Source organism: Chelon labrosus, assembly GCF_963514085.1.
Source record: "Chelon labrosus genome assembly, chromosome: 22".
Lineage (NCBI taxonomy): Eukaryota > Metazoa > Chordata > Actinopteri > Mugiliformes > Mugilidae > Chelon > Chelon labrosus.
The window spans coordinates 18,427,353-18,451,947 of record NC_140355.1 but is presented as its reverse complement, the minus strand read 5'-3'; the positions used below and the strand labels follow the sequence as shown (position 1 = coordinate 18,451,947).

The 24,595-nt window shown below is 43.6% G+C and overlaps 1 protein-coding gene across 2 annotated transcripts in view; it reads left to right on the top strand.

Moving 5' to 3' along the window:
• The window catches only part of dab2ipb (DAB2 interacting protein b), a 132,186-nt gene that overhangs the window by 9,355 nt on the left and 98,236 nt on the right, over positions 1-24,595 (top strand). The window contains exon 1 of one of the 2 annotated variants that reach the window (XM_084572530.1): positions 4,996-5,092. The exons of the other annotated variant lie outside the window; for it this stretch is intronic. The gene's annotated coding sequence lies outside the window, so the exon portion shown is untranslated. Of the gene's footprint in view, positions 1-4,995; positions 5,093-24,595 lie in introns of those variants that run through there. 2 annotated transcript variants of the gene reach the window in all.

Here is a 24,595-nt window from a genome sequence, read left to right as displayed (position 1 = left end):
TCCCACAAACATTTACATAGAAAAAAAGGGTTTTCAAGAAGCTTGAGGTAGAACATTGACCCCACCTACCCACCCACTCACTCATAGGGGTATTGACTTATTTTTGGAGCTAGCCTCAAGTGGTCAGTTGAGGTATTGTGTTTTTATTAGTAATAAGCTACAATTTTTTGATGTAAGATGCGTCAAAAGGTAATGAAGTGAAGACAAAGGGAGCTCTCAAAGAAGCGAAGCAGCCTAGAGAAGTCTACAAACACTAATCCTCCCAGCATAACTGTGTTTTACATGATTGGATCAAAGTAAAGTCAACAACAGCTCACATGGTGGAAGTTGTGTGGTTGAGGGAGCTACATTGTGACGCCAAACAACATTTGCATGCTGGTGCATCATCTTAAACTGACTCCATTTTTTTTGCTGAGCTTTTCAGAGTATATCATTCTGCAGAATGAGTTTCAGGGGATTTTAATTTCCCCTTTATTAGATAAGTGACAGTAAAGCGTGCCATAAAACATATGGAGAGAGAGAGAGGGCGTAAAAGAAATGTGATAAAGGTCTTAATGAAACTGGGCCTTGGCAGTTACATGGTGTGCATGTTGGACTGCCCCAGTTTGAGCCTTTTATGTGTTGAAGTCCCTTTGGAATCGTTCCACAAAAAGCACTTGCTGGCATGGTAGCGGCCTGACCCCGCGTGCCGCACACAAGTGCCTTTGTCTCTAAAAAAAAAAAATGGCAGATGTTGGCATTCCTGCATGTCCCAGTGTCCAGCTCCTCACCCAGCTGGAATACGCGTTCAACGGCTCTAGTAATGAGAGGAAACAAGAGGCAGACTGTCTGATATGATGTAAGCTGACCAGTATTGGTGTGTTAATCTTTTCTCTGACTCAGCTTTTTATGCATTGAGTTATGTCTTAGAATAATCATTTAGACTTAGTTTTTTAGCATGTAAGCTCTCAGTAGAATATAGGTTATTCTTGAGGTAGATGTTAATGCGTTGACGGGCTGTTTTTTGGTTTTGTCATTGAAGATTCAGCTCTTTTGTAGCAGTGACACTACGCTTTCCTCTCTGCCGCTTGCTGCTTGTTCTCTGTTCTCTTCTTCTTCTTTTATTTCTGTTCTGCCTTCGCTGTTCTTCCGTTGTTTCTGACATCCTCTGTTTTCCAAACAGATGGAGATCAATCTGAACTCGCTGTTCATTCCCCCCAAATTTTCCCATCTTCCTAGACACAAACACACACAAATCGACTCGGGGAAATAAACAGAGTGACAGGGGGGATGAGGGGATTAGAGGCACTGAAAGGGAGGCAAACAAAGGAGGAGGATAAAAGAAGAGGTGTGTCCGAGTTGTCTGCAGGAATGGACCTCGCTTTTAGTCTTTGTGTAACTCTATAGCCCACATACCAGAGTGCTCAGTCACTATCACTTCATCCTTTTGGTTTCTGTCATTCCCATTTTTACTCTCACCCTTGGGGTTTTTCAGTGTGTTTTTTTCCTGGTAGTTGTTTGCTGAAGGTGGGATCAGAGTTTAGCCTAATTTTAGATTTAAAACACTAATGCCAGTTTCCCACATGCTAAACTAAATTAGATTAACAGCTTAGAGGAAATAAAGAGTGTCTCAAAACATCAACCTTTCCCTGTCAGTATTTAATGGCAGATTATATCAGCAAAGCTCTGCACACTTGTGATTAATACCTGTGGACATCTGCGTCCACCGCGTCCAGAGTGGTACGGCTCTTTGCTTTTCTGAGAAGGAATGACAGATATAAAGCACCGCTAATTGTCACAAACTGTTTTGGAAATTTGGAAGTCATTAAGCCACGTCTTTAAAAAAAAAAAAAATAAATAAATCGCAGTAATCCCCTAGCCAGTAACTGTCAAATAATTCTCATAGCAGAGCGCTTGCCACACTACGAACAAAGACGAACTCCAACAACAAGACGTTGGCTTCGCTTAACTGCCGCCTTTTATAGTTGTGTTGGATGCCTGAGAAGCAAGAAACATATGAAAGTGATAGATGAACATATTTATCCCATCTTCAACAATGACTCTGACAGAACGCCTCTGTACCAGAACAATTTATTTACTGGATATGTGTGGGTGGAAACACGTTGTTTTTTTTTTTTTTACTATGACCTGTCTCACTATGTTTCTCGCTGGCTTCATTACGAATTTTAAAACGGTTAAATTCAGGAAACATCTCTTCTATCTCACTTCTTTCTTCAAACAGTAACGTTTCATCACAGTGTATATGTTTTATCTCCATTATTCTTCTTGCAATCTTGTATCATGCATCTTCTAGTCATGCATACTCTTTGTTTTATCATGTTTATTAGCCGCATGCTTTATCCAGATGTGTGTTTGTTTTCTGCCTTATAGGCGGTTTAGGCTTCTGTGTAGTTATGGCGACAGCGCAGACAATACATAGGCCCGAATGCCGCACTTTGACGTGCACATCATAGACATATATAGATAGACGCCTCATTGAGCGGGTTGGCCCGTTGTTGCGATACGTCAACGTTGCCGCCATATTGGAGGAGGCAGCTCTGTCCCGCGAACCAATGCGAGTCAATGAAGTGAACTTTATTAAGCGTCTTCTACTAAGTGCTGTAAGTTAATGCCTCTCATTTACACATTCACACACGAACGTATATATTCAGAGAACCGATAGAAACCAAAAACAACGTCTGTAACATTAACTACTTAGAATGTTACAGACGTTGTTTTTGGTTCCTGACTGTTTCCTGAATATATACGTGTGTGAATGTGTAAATGCTTATAGTACTTTGTAGAAGACGCTTAATAAAGTTCATTCCATTGACTCGTATTGGTTCGCGGGACAGAGCCGCCTCCTCCAATATGGCGGCGACGTTGACGTACGGTCCAGCGCTCAATGAGACGTCTATGTATATATGTCTATGGTGTACATCCCCAAAAATGTATGTACAAGTCCGCAAGAGTTGTGATTGGTCTGCTTGGTAGTGGCGTGTTTCCGCTTTAGTATTTCCGTCTGCTTCTCCATCTCCGCAATTTTCAAATTGATTGTTTTGGATCAAAAAAGATGGAACACACTGAGAACAGGTTAACTGAGGAGGTTTCGGAGATACAAACATTCGTACAACGAGTTTCAGTCGCCATTGTTGAAAGTGAACCAGGAAGTAGAAACAAAAATAAACCCGACTGGCAAAAGAGACACAGCGCCGACTAGTGTTTTGGGTGGCGTTTTTACAAGTGTAAATGGCTTGTTGTTAGTGGGGAGGGGCCTCTGTGGATCATCCCACAGATACTTGATCAGTTTGGGATCTAGTGAATTTGGAGGCCAGGTCAACACCTTGTGCTGTTCTTCATGTTTTTTTTTAGTTGTTCCTAAAGTGTTTTTGTGTGTGTGCCTGTGTCAGGCTGCATCCTGCTGGGGATGGCTGCTGCCATCATAGAATAGACTAGAATGGAATGCCTTTATTGTCACTATACACATGTACAATGAGATTAAAGCCGTCAGGGAGTGTCATTGCTATGGGTTGGGGGTGCCTGGTGTGGTCTAGGTGGGTGCTACATGTTTAAGTAACTTCCCATCCTGAGTTTTTCCTTGCCATCATTATCTTGCTTACTCTGGGGGGGTTTCAGGCTTTAACTGAACTCAGCCTTTAACACCAATTTGCTTATTACCTAACTAAATGCCGAGTTAAAGGCTAAACAAATCTAAACACACTACTAATAAATATTTACAGTTGTACAAGTAGCAAAAGGGGGAACCGTAGACATGGTTTGGAAACATTTCCAGAACAATTTTGTGATCAATTTTCACTCAGCGTGCAACACAGAGGTCGTCATCGTAACATAGCACGGTTGCCCCGCAGGCTTTTTTTTTTTTTTAGTGTGACTAGATGAGGTGGGAAGAGTGAGGGGAGAAAGGTAAAGCAGCCAGGAGAGAAAAACTGGTGTGAAAAGCCAGGAGGAGGGGGAGATGTGCTGTCACGTCTGTGGACAAATGCTCCGCTTGACAAATGCCTGTCCGAGGACAAGAGCAGAAACACGACACTTTAGCAGGAAGGAGAGAGGAACGTGGGAAGAGGCGTGAAAACATCTCAGACTTTTCCTTCTTTTTTCGTACCTGTAACCTAAATTAAATTTAGTGTCTTGTGTTGCTTTCCAAACTCTATCTCTTACACAGAGGAAGCAGATTTGGCTTGTGTGTTCTTTGATTCTCCTACTATCTATTGATGCCGTGTTAGATATGCACGGCTAAACAGCACTGTAAACAAATAATTACCCAAGATGAAAAGGGTAATGATCGTTCACAACACCGCTGTAGAAGGTAGTCGAAGTGGCCAGCAGACTTCAGCTAATGCTTTAAAGCTGGAGTGTGGTGGTGAGGCCCGGCCTGGCCCCGCGGTTTTTGGTCAGCCGCAACAAGGCCTCTGATTGGTTGGAAGTGAGGCAGGAATTCAACTCTCTGAGGTCTAAGCCCCGCCTCCTCCTCCTCCTCCCGGCCCCGGGCGCTGAGGCATGATGGCATTCCCTGTGCACAACCACGCACACACACACACACACTCTTCTCCCTCTCTCTCTCTCTCTCTCTAATACGAAAGGGGGCTGTGGAGCAGGGAGTTACAGACGTTTGAAGACACAAGGAAGCAAGGAAGTGAGAGAAAGCAACAAAAGACAAAGGGAGTACTCTCCTGCCTTCTGTTTGTGTGTGTGGGTGAGCTTTTTTTTTTTTTTTTTTTTCTCTCTCCCCCTCTGTGAGGCTGAGAAGGGGGAGGACCCGAGCCTTGCTGAGAGTCAATACCCCTGCAGGAGTCCACGGGACCATACAAACTCTCACACTGAAACACACACCACACCACACACACCGGACAGGCATACTTCTTCAGTCCACTGCAGCTACTACTGCAGCCTGAATGAGTGCAAAGCAGAAGGAGCAACAAGGCACGGAAGCAGGAGTGTGAGAGAGAGAGAGAGGGGGGTGGTGGTGGTGGTGGTGGTGGTTGGGAAGGGGGGGAGAAATCTCTGGAGTTACAACTTGTTGCTGTTGGCTTTCTGCGTGGATTGAAGATGATTTTCCTTCTGCTTTCCCACCGGCACCGGGGCCACATCTGAGGTGAGCAACAGCTCCGCTTTTGTTTTTTTTTATTTTACTCACTAGCCTGTTACTCTGTAGGAAAAAAAGAAAAAGAAAAAACAGGTCAGAACTTTTGGGAGATTTTCTCCGGGATTGCTCTCTTGGTAGAACAGCAGAGAGAGGGGGGGTTGGAGGAAAGGAGGAGGCGTGGAGGGGGGCTTTTTCACATGCCGGGGAGGGAAAGAAGCGTTACCCCACTGATCTGTCAGAGGAAGAAGCAAAGTACGGGTAGAAAGAAGAGGAGAATAAAAGAGCTGTTACATGTGAGTCCTAGCTGTGCTTCTCCAAGTGGGACAACAGAAGATGAGAGACGGAAAATCAGTCCAAAAATCTGTCTCTCCAGACTTTCTTTCTGATTAATACCCCCCCATTTCTTTGGTGTTTGTGTGCTGTGCAGCTTGGGGCCGCCTCGCTGACAGAACCAGGCGACAAATGTGACATTTACTCACCTCCTGCCTATGTGTGTGTCTCTTAGTGTGTGTGTGTGTGTGTGTATGCTGGAGGAGTAGTCCCATTCCAGCCCTCCATTTCCAAGGTGGTGTTTAACTACTTTAGCAGGTTGTAGTCTCCATTTATCAGCTCCTGCGTGATTACAGTGTCCCAGCAGATAGCAGCTCACTTAAAGTGTGCAGCCTCGTCATCATTCCTCCACCAACATGTGTTTACATGCTGTAGTCTATCACCCACACACACAGAAGGGCTCAATGTCAACAATTTAGAAAGTTGCTCTTTTGCTGGACGCCTATAATTTCAGTGACAGTAAACATTTATGTTGATTTTCTGGCCTGAAACGATTTATCGCTTAATGAAAACTTGCGTCAAACTTGATAGCCACGTCAGATACAGAGTGAGTTTTTAAAAGTTGAGGGCATTTTTTAAATTTTTTTTTGAAGTTGTAGCGCAAAACTGTGTGTCCAGTCGTGGGGCGGGCATTGTTGTCCTATTATTAGAGCGAGCCGTGGGCCAGCCAGCAGCTGTGGGGAAGGAAGTCGGCTCAGAACAGCCGGAGAAGAGGGATTACTGGGAACGCTGAGCGGGAGCTATGGACGGACTGCTGGAATGGCATTCCTAAGGTGGCGGAGTCATTGGAGGGGAAGATGGGTGAGCCAGAGCACCAGACAAGGATCAGCGTGGATCATATGAGTGAAAGACAGAAGGGTAGAGGTTAGCAGTGATCTGGACCAGTGCACTCTGCTGTAATTGCAGATTACAGCTGCCGTACAGCTGGGCGTCTTGGTTGGTTGACGTATTGGCGAGGATTTGTTGGAGCTGCAAATCTTCCTTTTAACAGCATTCACTGCGTCGTTCCTGTTAATTGAGTGTTGATGCCTTAAACAAAGAGCCCACCGCAGACATAAAGCAGGCCATCTTCACTATTAAGAAGCTGCAATTATCAAAACAGTTGATTCATCTTTCAGTCAACTGATCAGCTGAGTGTTTTCATTGTCGTTGGATCTTTTTTAATCGATGCGTTTTGTCCCAGACTGAATTAAGAGTGATGCATGAAATTGCACCCAATATAGTGCTTCACTCAGACTGCTCACTTCCTGTCTGTAACATCTTTATCTTTAGTGTCTCAGGCAGTGGAAGTTGACTAAGCGTTCTTGAGCAGTGAAAGTGGATGGAGGTCCTTGCAGATAGTAATTACTCCGTGATTGACTGCTGTGATAAACTGCTGCCACACCGGCTAAAGAGATAATCGAGCCCCCCTGCATTACTCACATATCTCTGCTCACTCTGATCTGGTGTGTATTCCAGTGGGAAAAAAGGTCAATCAGTGATAAAATGTTTCAGGCAACTTCTAGCTGCATTTTTAACAGCTATTATTTGTAGGTGTGATCAAATGATGTTAGATTTTTGGCGGAGCTGTCATGTGTTTACAGGAGAATTGATCTCAATTAAACCTCACACAGATCTATTGTGAAATTTCCTCTTAAGAAAACAGAAGTGTACAATTGAGAAAAAAATTCAAGGTGTGCATTTCTTGTCTTGACCGTACTTGTTTAGACATTTTGAAAGTTGTGAAATCAAAGATGAGCTCCGGCTGCGTTTGCTCATGAGGGGGGGAAAATGAGGGTAGAGAAAACGGTTTGATTAGAAGCAGTAATATTGTAATAACATTGTGCACTGTCCTTACTCGTAGAACGAGACCTGTCCTACTTCCCTTCACACTCCGACCCCGGCTTCCTGAAAAACAGCAATGTAATTAGCTGGACTCATAAATCACAGACAACAGAAGGGATAAATGTCTTCCAGCGGTATATGGGGGGCATGCACATAGATCTTTGGTTTGCAGAGGTAAGCGTTTGTTACATGAAACACCATATAATTAGATTGTGAACATGTGTTTTGCAGGGTACGTTCTGTACATCTCCACACATGCTCCGTGGGTGATCGTAGCCGATCTGCTTAAATATGCTCTCTTTCATTCAGCTTTGCAAGTTTGGACACGTGGGTACCATTTGCTTTTAGTGCACTTATTGCTCAATTAGCCGTATCATTGTTTTAGACTTATGGACCACTAATGATGACTGTTCAACATCTGACTTTAAGCCACAAAATCCTTGCTTGCTTTTTTTTTTTATGTTGCCCCAAAACCCTCCTTAACCAACAAATCCCTTCTACTGTTCAATGTGGAATGTAGGCTACATGTAACACGGAGGTCTTATAGGCTGCCAAACTAAAAGCTTATGGAAGCAAACAATGCATTGCATTTACTTGTTTAATAAAAGAACTATAAATCTGAAAGGCATGTAAGAAGTGATGGCTTTTAAGCAGGCATGATGGTAGTCTCTCCAGCCAAGGGATGGAGGTGTTTAAACTAACTTAATCCCTACTTTGCATCCGTTAGTTTGTCTTTTGATCAAAAATTTTAGCGCCAAACTTTCATCTTTCATAATTGGATCTCTTGGCTTTTTAGTCGTAAACACGCAATATTACGCTGCAAAGAAATTACCGTGCAGGTGTGCAACAGGTGGTGGACGACGGCTTTCAGACATAGGCCTTTGCACACTTATTAAGATAATAACCTCCCTCCGTTATTGGCTCTCAGCTGGAAACCATATGTAGGTGAGAATAATTGAATTCTGTGGCGCTCAACAACCCTAGCTGAGGACACGCACGTCAAACGGACACGTGAGTTCACTGTGTGTTTGGTTGTATTCATTTAGGCTTAGCATCCCACTAAGATCATTGCTGTGTCAGCATTTTTATATATGCACTGTGTGCCACCATGTTGTATGCACATGTTGCTGTGGTGGATGTTTCTCAAGATATAGCCTTGGTGGTATTTTTAAATCTTCAATCTGACTTTCGGTTAGGGTTAGGGTTAGTCTTACAGAGAATAAGAAGAATAAGAACTTTGATTGTCATTGTCCTATATATTGTACTATAGAAAAAATACACAATAAAATCTACAGTATATACAGTAAGAGCACACAGTGGTGAATAAAGTGACATTGATATAGAACAGTAAACTGTTCGAGCAGCATTTTAAAACAGTCATAATAGTACAAATTTGTCTATACAGTGCAGGCGTACTAGGGACAAGGTGGAGTGGTTATTGCACAACAGTCTCGTGTGAGGGATCTGACAGCTTGAGGCTAGAAGCTTGTTATCCGGATTGGATAACTCCGTATCTTTTCCCAGAAGGCAGTGTGGTGAACAGTCTATATCCAGGGTGGGTGTGGTTCCTGGCAATGCGACTGGCTTTCTTCTGGAGTCGGCCAATGTAAATGTCTCTGAGTGGAGGCACATTGGTCAAATGCACATATAATGCTGTATGTAACATCTTTGCTGATAAAGCCTTGTCGTGCTGATTCACAACAAAGGAGCTGGGCCACCCATTAAGTTTTCAGTGGCTCATGAGATAACGGAGCCAACGGAAGTAGGAGTAGTAGAGTGTGGTGGATGTAAACAGAGTGATGTTTGGCTTTGATTTAGATAGACTGGTGACCTGCAACCTTCTACAGGATGAGCAGTATTCGGAAATGATGCTCATGCTTTCAAGTTGAGGAAGCCTAGGACCCAGGCTGTGATAAATCTCTGTTGTTTTGTTGTCTCTTTGATATAGGCATCACTTTAGCCTTAAGGCTCATTTAGGGTACTGCGGGACATAGACGCCATAACCTATGGACGTAGCCTACGCCAGTGCGAGCATTTATACTTGCGTCCTCATCAGTCTCGCTCGCTCTGCAAAAACGCCATCCAGTCTGGTTAATTTTTGTTTCTACTTCCTGATTCACTTTCAACAATGGCGACTGAAACTTTAGTCAAAAATTCAGCAAAGACGAGTCATACAAGTGTTTGTATCTCTGAATCTCCTCGGTTAACCTTTCCTCGATGTGTTCCATCTTTATTGATCCAAAACAATCAATTCTGAAAGTTGCGGAGATGGAGAAGCAGCTGGAAATACTAAAGTGGCAACACACTACTACCAAGCTGACCGATCGCAGCTCTTGTGGTCTGCGTCGCCGCGGCGCATAGTTACATTTCTGGGGAGGTGCATGGCGTCAAATTGATGCGGAAGCCTAAACCGCCTATAAATCCTACCAATGTCTGCTTTTTTCCCATTACTAGACTGGTTTCATGCTGGACCAAGTTCAGGCATTTTCAGTCGAGTAAACCTTATGAGGGTGTCTATTCCCACAAGACCCTGAAGAATCCATCTTGCAAAGCCTCGAGCTACACGCTTGTTTGACCAATCCAGTGAAGGAAGTACTGGCAGCAACCAGTGTGTCATAGGTGTTGACGACTATAAGAAGGAACTGGCGGCCAACATGACAAACTATATTCAAAGCTGCTCAGGCTGTGTCTTGTTGTTGTGTTTCCTCTTCAGCACTCTCCTAATACATGTGGTCATACGGTTCATTGGTGTGATTGGTTTAAGTTAGCCCTCGATGGTAGGGTAGGTATTTTTTTGTCGTTTTCTGAATTGTTCCCAAGGAAGACTTTCTGGGGGTATTCTTAAAACCATTTGGCACAAAACCGAAATAGATGTAGGCTGTGACATTAATGGTGATTTCTGCAAAATCTGCATTAGCTTTTAAGGAATCAGACGTCGACTCGAGTCTATCTCCCTCGCATCTCTCACGAATGCAGAGTTCAATGTTGAGTGCCACTTTACTGTTTATTATAATGCTGTGGTTGGGCATCGCGCCAAACTACAAGTATCAACAGTCAGAGAATCGGCTGGATCACAGGTTGTCACCGACGTTAATACAAACACGTCTGTGTCTCCGATTTCTAGACAGACTGGTAACCAATTAAGTCTTTGTTGGTGGGGCGGGGGGGCAGGCATCAGCTGGCTGTCAAAACAAAATTGGAGTGCAGAAAAGAACACACATCTTTTGCATTTTATAGCTTCACTCCCCGGGAATATGAAGGTTATTAAAAGGCAGTTTTTAACAATATACCATATTACAAGTTATAAATAATGAGTTTAGGCCAAATTCCCACCAATGCCAAATGACAACATTCATATCAATCAATGACATTTTAGTTCTTGAGTCACGCCATTAGCAACTAATTATGCTCCGGTGGGCATAGATCTTAAGGCCAGTCAAAACATTTGGGTGGGCCTTATGCAGAGATGGACAAAACAGTAACGCCGACTTAGCCTTAAACATAATCTGAGCGTCGTGTAGTTGAATTTGTTGACAGCAAAAGAGCTTTGAACGGTCGTAGGACCATCCAAATGCGGGCATATGTGTTTTTTTTCTCCGTATCAGTTTATATTTCCCAATCGTTTTGACTGAACTAATCCACATGCAAATGTTTTCTCGTGGTATCAGAGGCTTTCATTGTCAGCAGGTGTTCCGGAGTCGTTATTCAAATAAAGACTCACTGATATTATTAGAGAACACTTTCACAAGTTTATTTCCTGGACGTTGTGGTATTTATCTCATTTACACATGAGATGGTGTCCTGGTGATAACGGTAATGTTTAAAACTCAGACTCAGACTCAGACAGACTTTGTTGATTCACAAAGGAAACTGCTTGGTCACAGTAGCTTAGTTGCACATAAAAAATATTTAGAAAACTTAAAAACTACTAGTAAAAAGAATAAAATAAAATAGTTCAAGCAAAAAATATACATGATTTGCATATGTAAAAATCTACAAAAATAGAAATAGATGTAAATATATACTATATACATAGGGAGGTTAAATGATAAGGTGCAATAGTATGGATGGAAAAGCCAGAGTTTTGACACATAGGCAGTTTATACTTCTGTTTTAAGTTGACGCAGAGGCACGGCGTGCACATGTACTGCATGCATGTGCACGCCGTGGGAGAGAAGTCTCGTCGATGATGTAAGAAGGCGGCCTGACACGCTGAGGCAAAACAGAAAACAGGAAAGAGGGGAAAATGAACTCCACTCCCAGAGGTTCGCCTTTCCCTCCTGCGTACCTCACTTCCTGTCACATAACTCCCCGTTTCCCATGTCAGCCCTTCTCACACACATTCACACATTCCAGCAAACTGTCCTCAGCTATTATAATGACAAATCTATTTAAGTTTCTCTGTGCAGAGAGAAATTGTAGTTTAAAAAGGAAGGGCGCTAGCTCCATAACCTGGTTTTATCTGCAACACTGACCTATAGTAGTGGTTTTCCAGAACCAACTGTTGGCGACTGCACTGTCCCAGATAGTTGTGCTCCTCCTGTGTCCTGCCCTCGATGTCTCTGAATAGCTGCAAACATACAATGCTGCAGCATAAATGAAGGCACAGATAGCTGAATGAAGCTGCAAATCTGCTCGTTTCCTCCCTTTGACCCTACTGACAAACTACCGTTTCACTCGCGAGCCATGTGTGCGGAGAGCCAGACCGTGAGATTACTGTTTATAGCTTGGATGTGAATTCCCATGCAAGATAAATGTTGTTGATCAAAGGGATGTCTACGCTCGGAGGCTCAGTAGTAAAAAAATCAGTCACTTTAAATGCTTGTTTTGATGTTTTTCTTTGCTTCATGTTTGAGTATCTTTGTCCATACACCTGTGTGTTTGGACTTGTTAGCAGATTTAAGCAGCCGCGCTACCTCCACCGAGCCTTGGTAAAATATGTGTTTTTCCCAGCTCTGGTGGCTCTCCGCCAACCCTATTTCCACTTAACAGGAAACTAAAAAGGTGTAGCTCGCCTTGATCGCCTGTTAAAGCTTGAAGATTTTTCTCAAATCTTCCAGGGTTTACTGTTGTTGTAGCGTTGCTCTTAGAAACTCTCTGTTACCATTTACCCGACAGATATAAAGGAGGCATTGTGAATTTGTTTCCTGAAAATAAGCACGTAAACAAAGACCAACGTTTATGGTGCCAGCACTTAATTAAGTAGTAAAGAAGTCTCGGTAGCCAGGAGTGATGTCTAAGCCAGTGCTTCCTAGTTTACTGTCTCCTTACTTCCTGCTTCCACTTCTAAGTATATCCTTCCTGCACTTCAGGGAATGTAATGGTACAGGGATTTATTGCGCTATTGATTTACAGTTTATCGTTTCATCAAGTCGGATTGGACCCAAAAGAACCACAATGTTGTGAAATCTAATCAAGTAAAATGTTCTTGGAAGTCTTCTGCGGCTCTTTTAGCTCCTGCTAGGCCTTCTGTGTGTATGCATGGTGAAAGATTGTACAGCCACGAACTGCAACACGGCTAACCGCTAACAACAACTGCTCACACTGACAGCGCTAGCATGCTGATATTAGGAAGATATTATTGTTTGCCATGTTCTCTAGCTTAGCATATTAGCATACTAATGTCTGCGAGTAAGCACAAAGTCCATCTTCGGCTGGACGTGGGTGTCGATTGGTTTTTGATATTAAACCAAAGTGAAAATGAGAAGAGGAGGGAGTTCCAGCTGTGTGTGGTGTGCCACGACAAATGCAAACCGGCTTTTACTAAACACACAAATGTTCTGTCTTTCTGTCTCATTTTGGTGTTGCAGCAGAGCCCAGAAATACCCCGCTGTGAATTTGTACTCAAAGGCATAAATGATTGCTGCACGTAAGGCTCTGGGGTGCAATACCTGTGAGTAAATCTCACAGTACCTCAGTCCTAGTGTGTGCTGCAGGGGCATGAATTGTTAAGAACAAACATAAAAAAATAAATATTTAGTAAAGAGGGAAGGTTTACACATGGCTCTCACCGGGTACACAAACCTTACCGAAGGAAGTCCAGGTTTGGAGCTGTCTGAGGTAAACACAAGGCTGACGTCATGCAGCTATGGGCCCAGACGAGTCAATATGCCAGACAATAGAAAAGCACATTTGCAAATGTGATCTTTAAAACATTAGGAAGGGAAGGAAGCACTCAGCAGCAGTTCTGTCTGACCTTCACTGTATTCACTGCAATAATTAAAGTGGGGTACCAGTGAAAAAAAAGAGTATATGTGATTTTAACAGAGACAGGTTTAGAGCACATTAGAAGTAGAAATAAACTAGTTATATGGATGGCCCATGATGTGTTTATTTATAAGTGAAATAAAGTGCAGACTTACAGTTTTAGGCAAAGCAATGGGAAAGCCCAGACAGAATACATATTTAGTTCATTTTTATTTTTATGTTAGCATAAAAACTAGGACATTTTAGAAATACTTCTGTGTAACATCACATCGCATGCTACATCTTTATTTCTCCAATCCCGACGTTGGGGATTGGCGCCAGATGTCGGTTTAAACGTTAACTGCCTACTCCAGAATACCCAGATGTTGCTTTGCATACTTCAGACACTGTAGAAAGAAATATAGTATTTCTGGCACCACTTGCCAGAAATACTGCTACCACCTGCTACCAACCTGCTACCAAGGTGCATGGAGGAAGAAAAGGAATCATAGAAAGGTCAAGGCTTTAGCTCGCGGCCTTCGTCTGGGCCATCAGGGTCACACTTCAGGCTCTGACTTTTGTGTTGGGGTCAGAGGTAAGCCATCCTCCGGATATATTTCGAGTGCATGGCCATGCAGCCTTCCTGGAGCTCTTCTGCAGCCAAATGAGGATAAAACTGGCCTCTTCTGCCCAGCGGTTGAAAACTGGAAGAGCTTTGATTTGTTTTTATATATCTGTCCACTGCTTTGTAGGCATCAGTTAGCTCGTATCTTCAATCCATTTGTGTAGAGGTGATAAAAGTAATGTCACGGGCCGACACTGGGGCCTTTCTGTGTGGAGTTTGCATGTTCTCCCTGTGTCTGCGTGGGTTCTCTCCAGGTACTCCAGCTTCCTCCCACCATCCAAAGACATGCTCGTTAGGTTCATTGGTGATTCTAAATTGGCCGTAGGTGTGATTGTGAATAGTTGTCTGTCTCTCTGTGTTAGCCCTGCAATAGACTGGCGACCTGTCAAGGGTGTACCCCGCCTCTCGCCCAATGACAGCTGGGATAGGCCCCATCCCCCCTCCTTATGTCTTCTTTTTCACTTAAAGATAAGCAAAATATGCGCAAACCTTTGCATGTATCTCCATGATACCGTATATAGTCCACATGAGTTGTATGATTTAAAATATGCGTTACCCACTCATTAATTTAAACCATCTTCTTTGTGCGGCGCAGCATGTGTGTAGTTCCCCATTATAAGAGAGGATCACCTCTTTAATATCCGGGCTTTGTGTGCCCATTCACAGTCATCATTTCAGTACATTAACTAACCGTAGCCCGCAATTAGAGAGCCTTAGAGTGGATGCTCCAGACTGCGTGCATGCAGATGAGAGCTCAATTAACAGTCAGCACATTTTCACTTATCAAAGGTCCGTGGCTGATGGATGGAGAAGTTTTACTGTCCCATTAACTGCCAGCCTAAGTATTACCTGTATCGCTGCCAAAATCTCCGCCCCCCCCCCCCCCCCCCCCCCGCAGCCGTGGGCCACTTAAATTTCACATGGCCATTTAACAAATCATGCCCATTGTTCATGTGACAATGGCGTCCCTGTGGCTGAATGGGAAGTAACGACCCTGACATGGGCCGCGACTGGATTCCGTAAATTCCAACACAAGGAACATTAACAGTAAATCGAGGGGTGTCTGTCTGTTTTTGTTTTGTCCCACTTTGCTTAAAGCGGGATTCCGTGCACTGTAAGCGCCGGGACTCGAGCGAGCGAAGAGAAAGTGTGTGCACTTAGAGGAGAATTCTTCTCGCATGTACAAAGAGAGGGACGGTTTAAAGGGCAGGCAGTAAAAAGCAGAGGAATGAACTAAGAGGAGGATAATTGAAGCACTACGGTCCTACTTCTGTAATGACATGTTTTGTTACCTATAAAACCGGCTTCCTGGCTCTCCCCATCCTCTAATTTTTTTTTTTTCATTCTGCATCTTTATAGCCTGTCCAGACAATTACAGATGCCTTACGAGAAGGAATTTGTGCATAATATTTTTGCACCTTGTGTAAACTCTATAATTTGGCGGTTAGTTGCCGCTGTGCAGTTGTGGTTGTCTAAAAAAGGAAATTAAATGTCAAGGCTGTTCAAATGACGCCGGTTTTCTCAGTCTTATAACAACACATTGTTTAGGTGATTAGTTAAAAACTACTACACTAACTCCTGCTTTCATTCTTCCATCCTTCTTCCGTAGCATGTTTGTTGACCTGAAATTGATTGAAAGGGGAGCTTTCATCTGGATTAAATAAGAACTGGATTACTAAACCTACGAAGAGCTTAATATATATTATGTGCATATATGTGCTCATGTCGGATCAATGAAGCCTCAATCTATTTATCTTAGACAGAGACGAGGATCCGCATTAATGCGTGGCTAAAACGAATCCAGCAGTTTCTCTGTGTGTGTGTGTTTTATCTTGTTTGTTGTTTTGCTGGCCTCGCTGTGTTTGCAGGACAGGTGGTTATTTGTTTAATCTGCAGAGAATTGATTGGAATAGATTCCCCCCCGTGTCAGCAGAATGCGGCCCATTCAGACTGTAATCCTGACATTGTCTCTTTGATATGCGCCGCACGTGGCCTCGCCGTGCGGGGTTTACTGTACGCCGCGCGGCATTAGTGTGCGGTCGTTAGGATTAGGGCCTGAAATTACGGCAGTAATAATTCTTGCGAGTTGAAGTCGTACGTCAAGTTAAGATACCAAACACCGGCTTGAAGATTTCCACTGTGAGCATTACTCTGTATGTGCTTTAATTGTGTATTGGACTATTGATTTAGAATCTATAGAGAGATGTCACCCGAGGCTCGGGAAAATTCACAGTTGTCTTTTCACTAAGTGATAAATTATTTAAACCTCAATGTTTCAGATTGATCTTCACAGTGTTATCGCTCTGTTCAACGCACGCTAACTGAATTTGAAGTTGGGATTTAATGGACTGGATGAGAGAAACGGAGAGGAAGACATCTTTCGGAATGATGCACCACATACACCGATCTGCCACAACATTAAAACCACTGACGGGAGAAAAGTAAATAGCGTCGACCATCTTGTGACAAGTCAGTGTTCTGCTGGGAAACTTTTGGACCTGGCATTCATTCATGTGGATGTTACTTAGACATGTAGCACCCACCTAGACCAGACCAGGCACCCCCACCCCATAGCAATGACACCCCAGCAGGATGCAGCCTGACACAGGCGCACACACAAAAACGCTTTAGGGACAACTATAAAAAAAAAACATAAAGAACAGCACAAGGTGTTGACCTGGCCTCCAAATTCACTAGATCCCAGACTGATCAAGTATCTGTGGGATGAACCACAGAGGCCCCTCCCCTCAAAGACCCCCCCACTAACAACATTCTGTTCCCAGACACCACAGGACATCCTCAGAAGGCCCATGTCCATTCTCTGATGAGTCACAAGGGAGACCTACACAATATTAGGTCATAATGTTATGCCTGATCGGTGTATATGGAATTATGTTTGCTTACTGTAAGCAGCAACTCTCCAAACCTTCTTTTTATGATGCTATAAGACTCGTTTGCCTGGTAACAATGAGAGGCCGTGTGATAACGAGTGGTTCTGCAGCACAAAAAAAAAATGACTGCTGGTGCTTTTTGTGGCACATTTAATATCAGATTTGAAAACAACATTGTCAGAGGTCTTTCTGTGCTCCTCATCTCAAGTGGCTGCTTCATTATCAAGATCCCTCTCATCTCTGCATCCCTCTCTTACTCTCCCTTATTTGTGCTCTTTAGTCCTTTAATCATGTCCCCCCTCTTCCCCTTCCCCATCTCTTCCTCCTCCTCCATCTTGCGTATCTGTTTGTCTCCGGCCAGCAGTGTCACACAGACTCCTCTGTTCTCTCGCTGTCTCTAGTCTTGTATAATGAGTGCTGCTTGGGACAGGACATTCTGCAGTTTGGCCTTTACTCTGGGGCCAAGAGGGAGCGGGAGGCATGAATAAGAGGATGAAGAAAAGACGGCATAGATGGATGGCACCAGCCTGTCACTATAGCAGCAGAAGTACTACTCCTAGTTGCGTTCAAAGACAAATCTTTAATGTCGGCTAACTTTAATGACTCCACGTACGGTTGCAGATCTCAGCTTGATGTCCCTGTTTCTTCTCCTCTTCATAATTAGGACACTGTAGAGTGGACCGCGCCACTTGACGTTGATATTCGTCTCATATTGTGCATGCATTTTTTAATCAAACGGCATTTCATCCGCCCCGACAATCCGGACCTCGCTCTCTAGCGAGGTTCAGCCCTGATTAACTTTTAATGTGAGGACTTGCAGATCTTCTCTCAGCAGACTGACAGAGACATGTCTCAATTACTATCAAACATGATTAATATTTAGGATTTACAGCTGACAGGGATGTGAAGCAACAGTGAAGACGTTCCAGCCCTCGAGGAGAATGTTAGCTCACTTACACCTGCTGACAGATATTAAATCTGACGGTTAAAATCTCACCTCCAGTTTTCTCTGAAGAACAGACACCTCTGCTGATGGCGTGTCTGCTTTTTTTTTCCTTCTTCTTCTTCTTCTTCTTCTGTTTTGATGCTGTTTCAGGTGCCAAACTAGTTTGCAGGTGCATTACTGCCACCCACCAGTCTGTGGAGTGCAGATTATTCAGTTTACACCCCGGATTGTTGTTAGTGGGGGCCTTTGAGGGGAGGGGCCTCTGTGGATCATCCCACAGATACTTGATCAGTTTGGGATCAAGTGAATTTGGAGGCCAGGTCAACACCTTGTGCTGTTCTTCATGTTTTTTTTAGTTGTTCCTAAAGCGTTTTTGTGTGTGTGCCTGTGTCAGGCTGCATCCTGCTGGGGATGGCTGCTGCCATCAAGGGGTGTCATTGCTATGGGATGGGGGAGTCTGGTCTGGTCTAGGTGGGTGCTACATGTCTAAGTAACATCCACACCAATGAATGCCAGGTCCAAAAGTTTCCCAGCAGAACACTGAATTGTCACAAGATTGTCAGTGTTATTCACTTCTCCTGTCGGTAGTTTTAATGTTGTGGCTGGTTGCATCAGCAGCCTTCTACGCTGTGGTCTGTTGGCGTGGATGAGTCACGGAGAGGGACAAAAAGAGACTGGGCAAACTGATCAAGAGTACCAGCTCCATCCTGGGCTGTCCTCTGGACTCAGTGGAGCAGGTGGAGGAGAGGAGGAGGGTGTTGGCTAAAGTGTCAAACATCAGGAACAACCCCTGTCCCCCCCTGTATGAGACAGTTGGGACTTTTGTCCCCTCAGCTGTCAGACTATTTAACATCAGCATTTCTTAGCGCTGCTGCTCAGCTTCTTTTATATAGTATATACAAACTCATCCCTGTCATTACCTCATGTCTTTTTCGTGCAATACTTCGTGCAACTCCTATTGGAGTTTGTTTTATTCATGATATTCATGAATGTCAATATGTCTATCAGCCTCTGTACCACCTCAACCCTCTATTTACACTAGTTATTCAACTTTTGATTAGCTACTTAAAACCTGATGCAATATGAAAGTGTGCGATTGTGCAAATCCTTCATGTCGGTGTATAACGTGAAACTCCAATTTAATTTAAAATTCTGTGTATGTGTGTGCGTTCCCTGCGTGTTACTTCAGCTGGACAGACGGAAGACTGTAAGACTGACGTTGTGTTAGAGTGGGCAGCTAGCCAGCGTGACACCATATCACATGATCACAATAACATATGTGATAACCTCCGTCTGTTTCCTGACTTTCTGTGTGACCAACTACAGCACTCTGTGGCATTGAACGTACCGGCGCAGTAGTTGCGCGCAGTTTGGTTTTATATGTTCCGTTAGCTTTTCTCACGTTGTGGTGCAAGTGCTGGTTCTGCTGCACGCTGATCCAGGTCCCACTGCGTTTTATGTGTCTGCATCTGTTAAGGCCATCAAGCGCTGTCCGGACAGTTTAACGTGACATCACTGAGAGCTGTCACTCTGTTGAGTTGCACGTTGCCGTTTATCCAGGAGGGGGCAGTATTGGCACAGGTTTGTTCTGCCATTTGATTCAAAGGATATTCTATTTAATCTATTCTGGATTTGTAGGAGGATCGCTTGGGTACATTATGAATAGTTTGCTTTATAGTTAAAGCTGAAACATTTTTCTTTTTGTCTTTTTCTTACTTGATAATAAGTTGAATATTTTCTTTCAGGCACAAACTACTTTTAGGACGGCATTTAAAAACTTATAATGTCCATTTTACATTTGCTCTGTATCACTATCTTCTCTGAGAAGAGTTTGTCAATATTTACTCCAAACCAGCAGTGACATTATGACATTATGATATATAATAGAGTCTTTTATGGTGTTAATTATGGCCTGCCCGAGGAGACCCAAAGCAGCAGTAGCTATCAATTTTGGTTTATCCACACCTTGCAATCTGTTCTAATATGTTTTGCCATTTCCAGATGTTTTCCTTGTTTTGGTTCACTTGTGCACGTTTGAACACTGTAATTGCACTTGGGTTTGGAGAGTTGAGTCAAGGTGGTCTCTGCCCGGTGCCGGATAAACTCTAGAGCTTCAAAGCAGTTCGTTTGTGGTGCTAACGTGATCTCAAGAAGTTTAGTTGTTGTGCATCTGAAGGCTGAACATCTTCACTGCAAAGTGTGAACCAGTAGTTTTTGTTGAGAAGAGCCCTTGAAATGAATTTATTTAGTTTTTCCTCGTGTTCTGCTCCGAACAAATGATCAAGTGCCGTCTCTGAGTACGCGCTACTTGTGTTTACTTCCCTGCTCGCTGCCTACACACATCTGTCCAGTGAGAAGACATGGCTTTGTAGTGATGTATTTTATTTATTTTTTCTTGTCTGCACGAAAAGAAACTAAACTAACCAGCCACTTCATCAGCCCGATTCGAAGCAGAGCCAACAACAAACTGTCGGCGTCAAAAGAACCTTGAGAGTTTGCGGCCGTTCGGCACGCGTCGATCCGGTTTGTTATTTCGGGGCAGTCTAATCTCAGCGAGTCTCTCTGAGGTGTTTTGCTCTAATGGCTGACTATAATTCAGGGGGTAATAGCCAATATGTGCCACTGCCTGTGAGACCCCACTGTGCGCAAGGAGACAAAAGAGTGAGCCGCAGTGAGAATCGATACATTTCTCTTTGTCTTTTTGTTTGTTGGGAAAGTGGACTTAGCTCATTTAGAGAGCAGCAGCGGTTCCGACTACAAAAAGAGTGTTTCATTGTCAGCCACTTATCTGTGCCACCTCAGTCTCTATTGTCTAGTGTTTTACCTGCACGCATATGTTGTGCGTAAGTGATGGTGAGATTCTTGCGGGTGAAATTAGCTGAGTTAATTGAATATAATTATCCTGCAGTGCTTTGTAAAAATATGAAAACACGCACACAATATGCAATGCTACTGCTCTTAAATCACAATCTAAATTAAGTTTTCTGTGTACTGATAATTGCGCAATATAAAGTTTCAATGCCAGCTGATCTGACTCACACTTTCCTTTTTTCTTTCTCGTTTGCTGCCGTGTTGGATCTTCTCATCCCCTCGTACGGTCTGTTATCAACAGGTAAGGCATTTTTATTTTTACTTTGACTTACTTCTACCAACTCGTGTCTCCGCTGGTTCCTACTGAAGAGCTCAACATTTAAAATGCTGAAGCAATTTTCCAGAAAATCAGATAATCTGTCCACGTCTGAATACGTGAAGTCTGCGACAGGGCAAGCTGGATAAAAAGTTTCAGTCCCGGAGAGATGAGTTCACGGGATTATGGGTGGGATGTCAGTTCGAGCCCAGGCCTCTCTCCTTGCCAAAGTGTCCTTGGGCAAGACCACAGCTGAACATAAAACAGCCATTCACGCACATTGGTCATTGGTATGTGTGTGTGTATGTGAATGAGAGACACTGTAAAGCGCTTCGAGGACCACTAATGTAGAAAAGTGGCGTTTAAGTGCGGACCATTTACATGTACAGTACTTCACCGCTTTATCGCCTCTTCATAGAAGCATAAACAGTTACTGAGTGTACACTTCAACTGAATCTATCCGAGCATCTGAGAATGTTCATGTTTTTTGTAAATGACATGGATATGGTTGTAATGAAATGCAGTGATGCATGATAATGATATAATGAACTGGAATTATTCTGCTGGGTTTATAATGAATAGGCATTCATACTCTGTGTAATGTTTTCTTTAGTGTTTTTTTTGCTATTTACATTGCGTATGATGATGTCTTAGTCAGTTAGTTAGTTAATTTCCTTTCTCCTTTTAGATTGCAGCATTAGTCAAGAGCATTTTGTTCTCCTTTGTGCTATTTTCAATCTGCAAAGTATTTGGAATCCTACAATATAACCAATTAGCGACCAATTCTTTGAATCACCCATGGAGGACATTTTGGTCCTGGAAGTCTCCAGCTGGCACGCGCACTGAAACAAAAGCCTGTGGTTTACTTTTCCCTTTTCCTCGGGCCTCTTATTGGACCTGCCACCGCTCGCTGGTGTCTTTGTCGTCGAGCCAGAGACCCATCAGCAGCACACGAACTCTTCCTGACCCTGATTTTCTGGTCCCCCCCTGCCTATAAACTCCTGGCCTGTCACACAAGAACTCATTGTAGGTGGCTATTCCCACAGCGGCTATTATGCAGGGAGGACAAATGTGCCTCCTTTGAAATTTAAGAAAAAGGGAGTCAAGTCTGACGCGTGTCTCTTTTGTGTGTGTGTGTGTGTGTGAATAACGCTCAATCTGTTCGGCTGCAGCCTTAATTTAACTCTGTTTATGTGACATTACAGGCTAGGTCTCTAAGACTAGACATGCTGCACGTACTATATCACTGCTTTCTCCACGAGACCAAGAAAACATGTGTAACGATGTCTTCCGGGTGTTTTGTGTGCCCAGCGGCAGCATTGTGAAGGCTTTACATTCCCTCTGCTTCCCAGCACGAGGTCTGGCTCCGTCTTGAGTGATGCATACACACTAATGGTCCCGCTAAATACTCTCTGTGGGACTGGTGAAACAGTCGAGCCTATGTTAGACACGTACAGACACGAACACACACTGCTACATACTGTCGTTGGGAGTTTATGAGCTGAGGTAATGACAAAAACCTCCTCACAGCGTGCAGCGTTATGGTTCCCACTGCGCTCACTAGCAACAAGCGGCATCACAGTGAACAATCGAGCAGCTATTGAAGGGAGGAAATGTAATATAGAGGGTGAGTATGAGAGAGTAGGAGAGGAAGACTTTGATTAGGTACAATCAACAGACGGAGTCATTCATCTTGGGAACCGAGGGAGACGTTGATTACAAGACTGAAATTTCAGCTTTTTTCTCATGGGCAGCCTGATTGTTTATGACTGATTTGTGTTTCTGTTTATTTTTATTCAAGGGCTTATATGTGGTCATTGCTCTTTGGCGACAAGAAGTCACTAAGTTCCACTTACGGAAGTTTTACTGAGCTTTCAGCCACTTCTGGAGTCGGTCATCAGTGGAGGAAATTGTAAATTAGCAAGTTTATAATCCCTATTAGTAATAATTCACTTATAGTTATTGAATTTATACATATAGACACGTAGACATGCCATGGAAACGATCAACAGTCCATAATATCTGAATAAGCAAACACTTGATATCTTTGATAAAGGTGATAGGGCCTGTTCAGACCTCGCATGAAGATCCGATCACATAAAAGCCAGGTGTGAACACCCCCAGGATGCATTGACATCGCATTTGATAGACCCGATCTCCGACCACATTTGGTAGCGGTCTGGCTTGCATGTGTTCGCGTTCCTTCGGTAATGTGAACGCAGTGCGTCCTGAATTGCGATATAGACCACCTTTAAAATATTCTGTCCTTGTAGCTGTCAACAAACTACAAAATAAACAAATCTAAGTAAAGTATTTAATGTGAGTAAACGAGTGTGACTCTGGAAGCTTGTGTATGGAAGCTTCTGGGGTTGAAGTTTTGTGCAGGTCTAACTAACGTCATGGGCATTCGTTCATTCATTCCTGTTAAGGGTCGCAGGGTCTGCTGGAGCCCATCCCAGCTGCCATCGGGCGAGAGGTGGGGTAAGCCCTGGACAGGTCTCCAGTCTATCGCAGGGCTAACACAGAGAGACAGACAACCATTCACACTCACGTCCACACCTACGGCCAATTTAGAATCACCAGTTAACCTAACCAGCATGTCTTTGGAGGGTGGGAGGAAGCCGGAGTACCCGGAGAGAACCCACGCAGACACAGTGTGCAAACTCCACACAGAAAGGCCCAGTCGCCCCATGGATTCGAACCCGGGACCTTCTTGCTGTGAGGCGTCAGTGCTAACCACCTCGACACTGTGCCGCCCACGTCATGGGCAGAACTCACTAAATAATAACTTAACATGTGAAGCCAAAGTCATGACACACACACACACACACACACACACACAAAACAGCGCTGTTTTGTCGGTTCTGGAGCAGCTGGTCACTTGCGTTTGGATAGAACAAATCGGATCTTAATGCAAGGTCCGAACAGGCCTATAGTCACTGTAGTCCTTAGGGAGGGACTGGTGGAACCCGCTTTTTAGGTATCTAGGGTGTGGTGTTGCTATTGAAGGATGGGCAGTGAAACACCAAATACATAAATATCCGGAATCAATACACTGTAGATCAGCTGATCATCATGAATCAGGAGAGGTCAGCTCTGTTGGACCGTTTGAAGATTTCTCTATAGCTACCTAACTTCTTTGCTAGTCCTAGCTTTTCTGGTTTTCCCTTTTGACTGAAGAATACAGACTGCTGCCGCTTGCAGGTATGGAGACTTATTTCAATACAATTTTCCTTAGCTGACCGATGGCAGCAGTCATTGGGATGTGTTCGAGTACAACTTTTTGGTCCAGGCGTGGCAACAACACAGTTGACCTTTGTAGTCTACAAGAAAAGACAATCAGTCAAGCAAGGAATTCTGGCAAAATATCTCCAGATCGTTTGAAGTTAAATCTCGGCAAATAATCTACAAGTGATGTAGATTTCAACGACTGTCACAGCAAATTCATCCTACTCTATAAGGTTGATATAGAGTCAATAGAGTTTTCCTTCTGACCCTTCCCTTGTACCTTATAGATGTCAAGACATGAGGATTGGTAACACAACAATGTGTTACAACCAGAAGGAACCACTTGACTCTATCC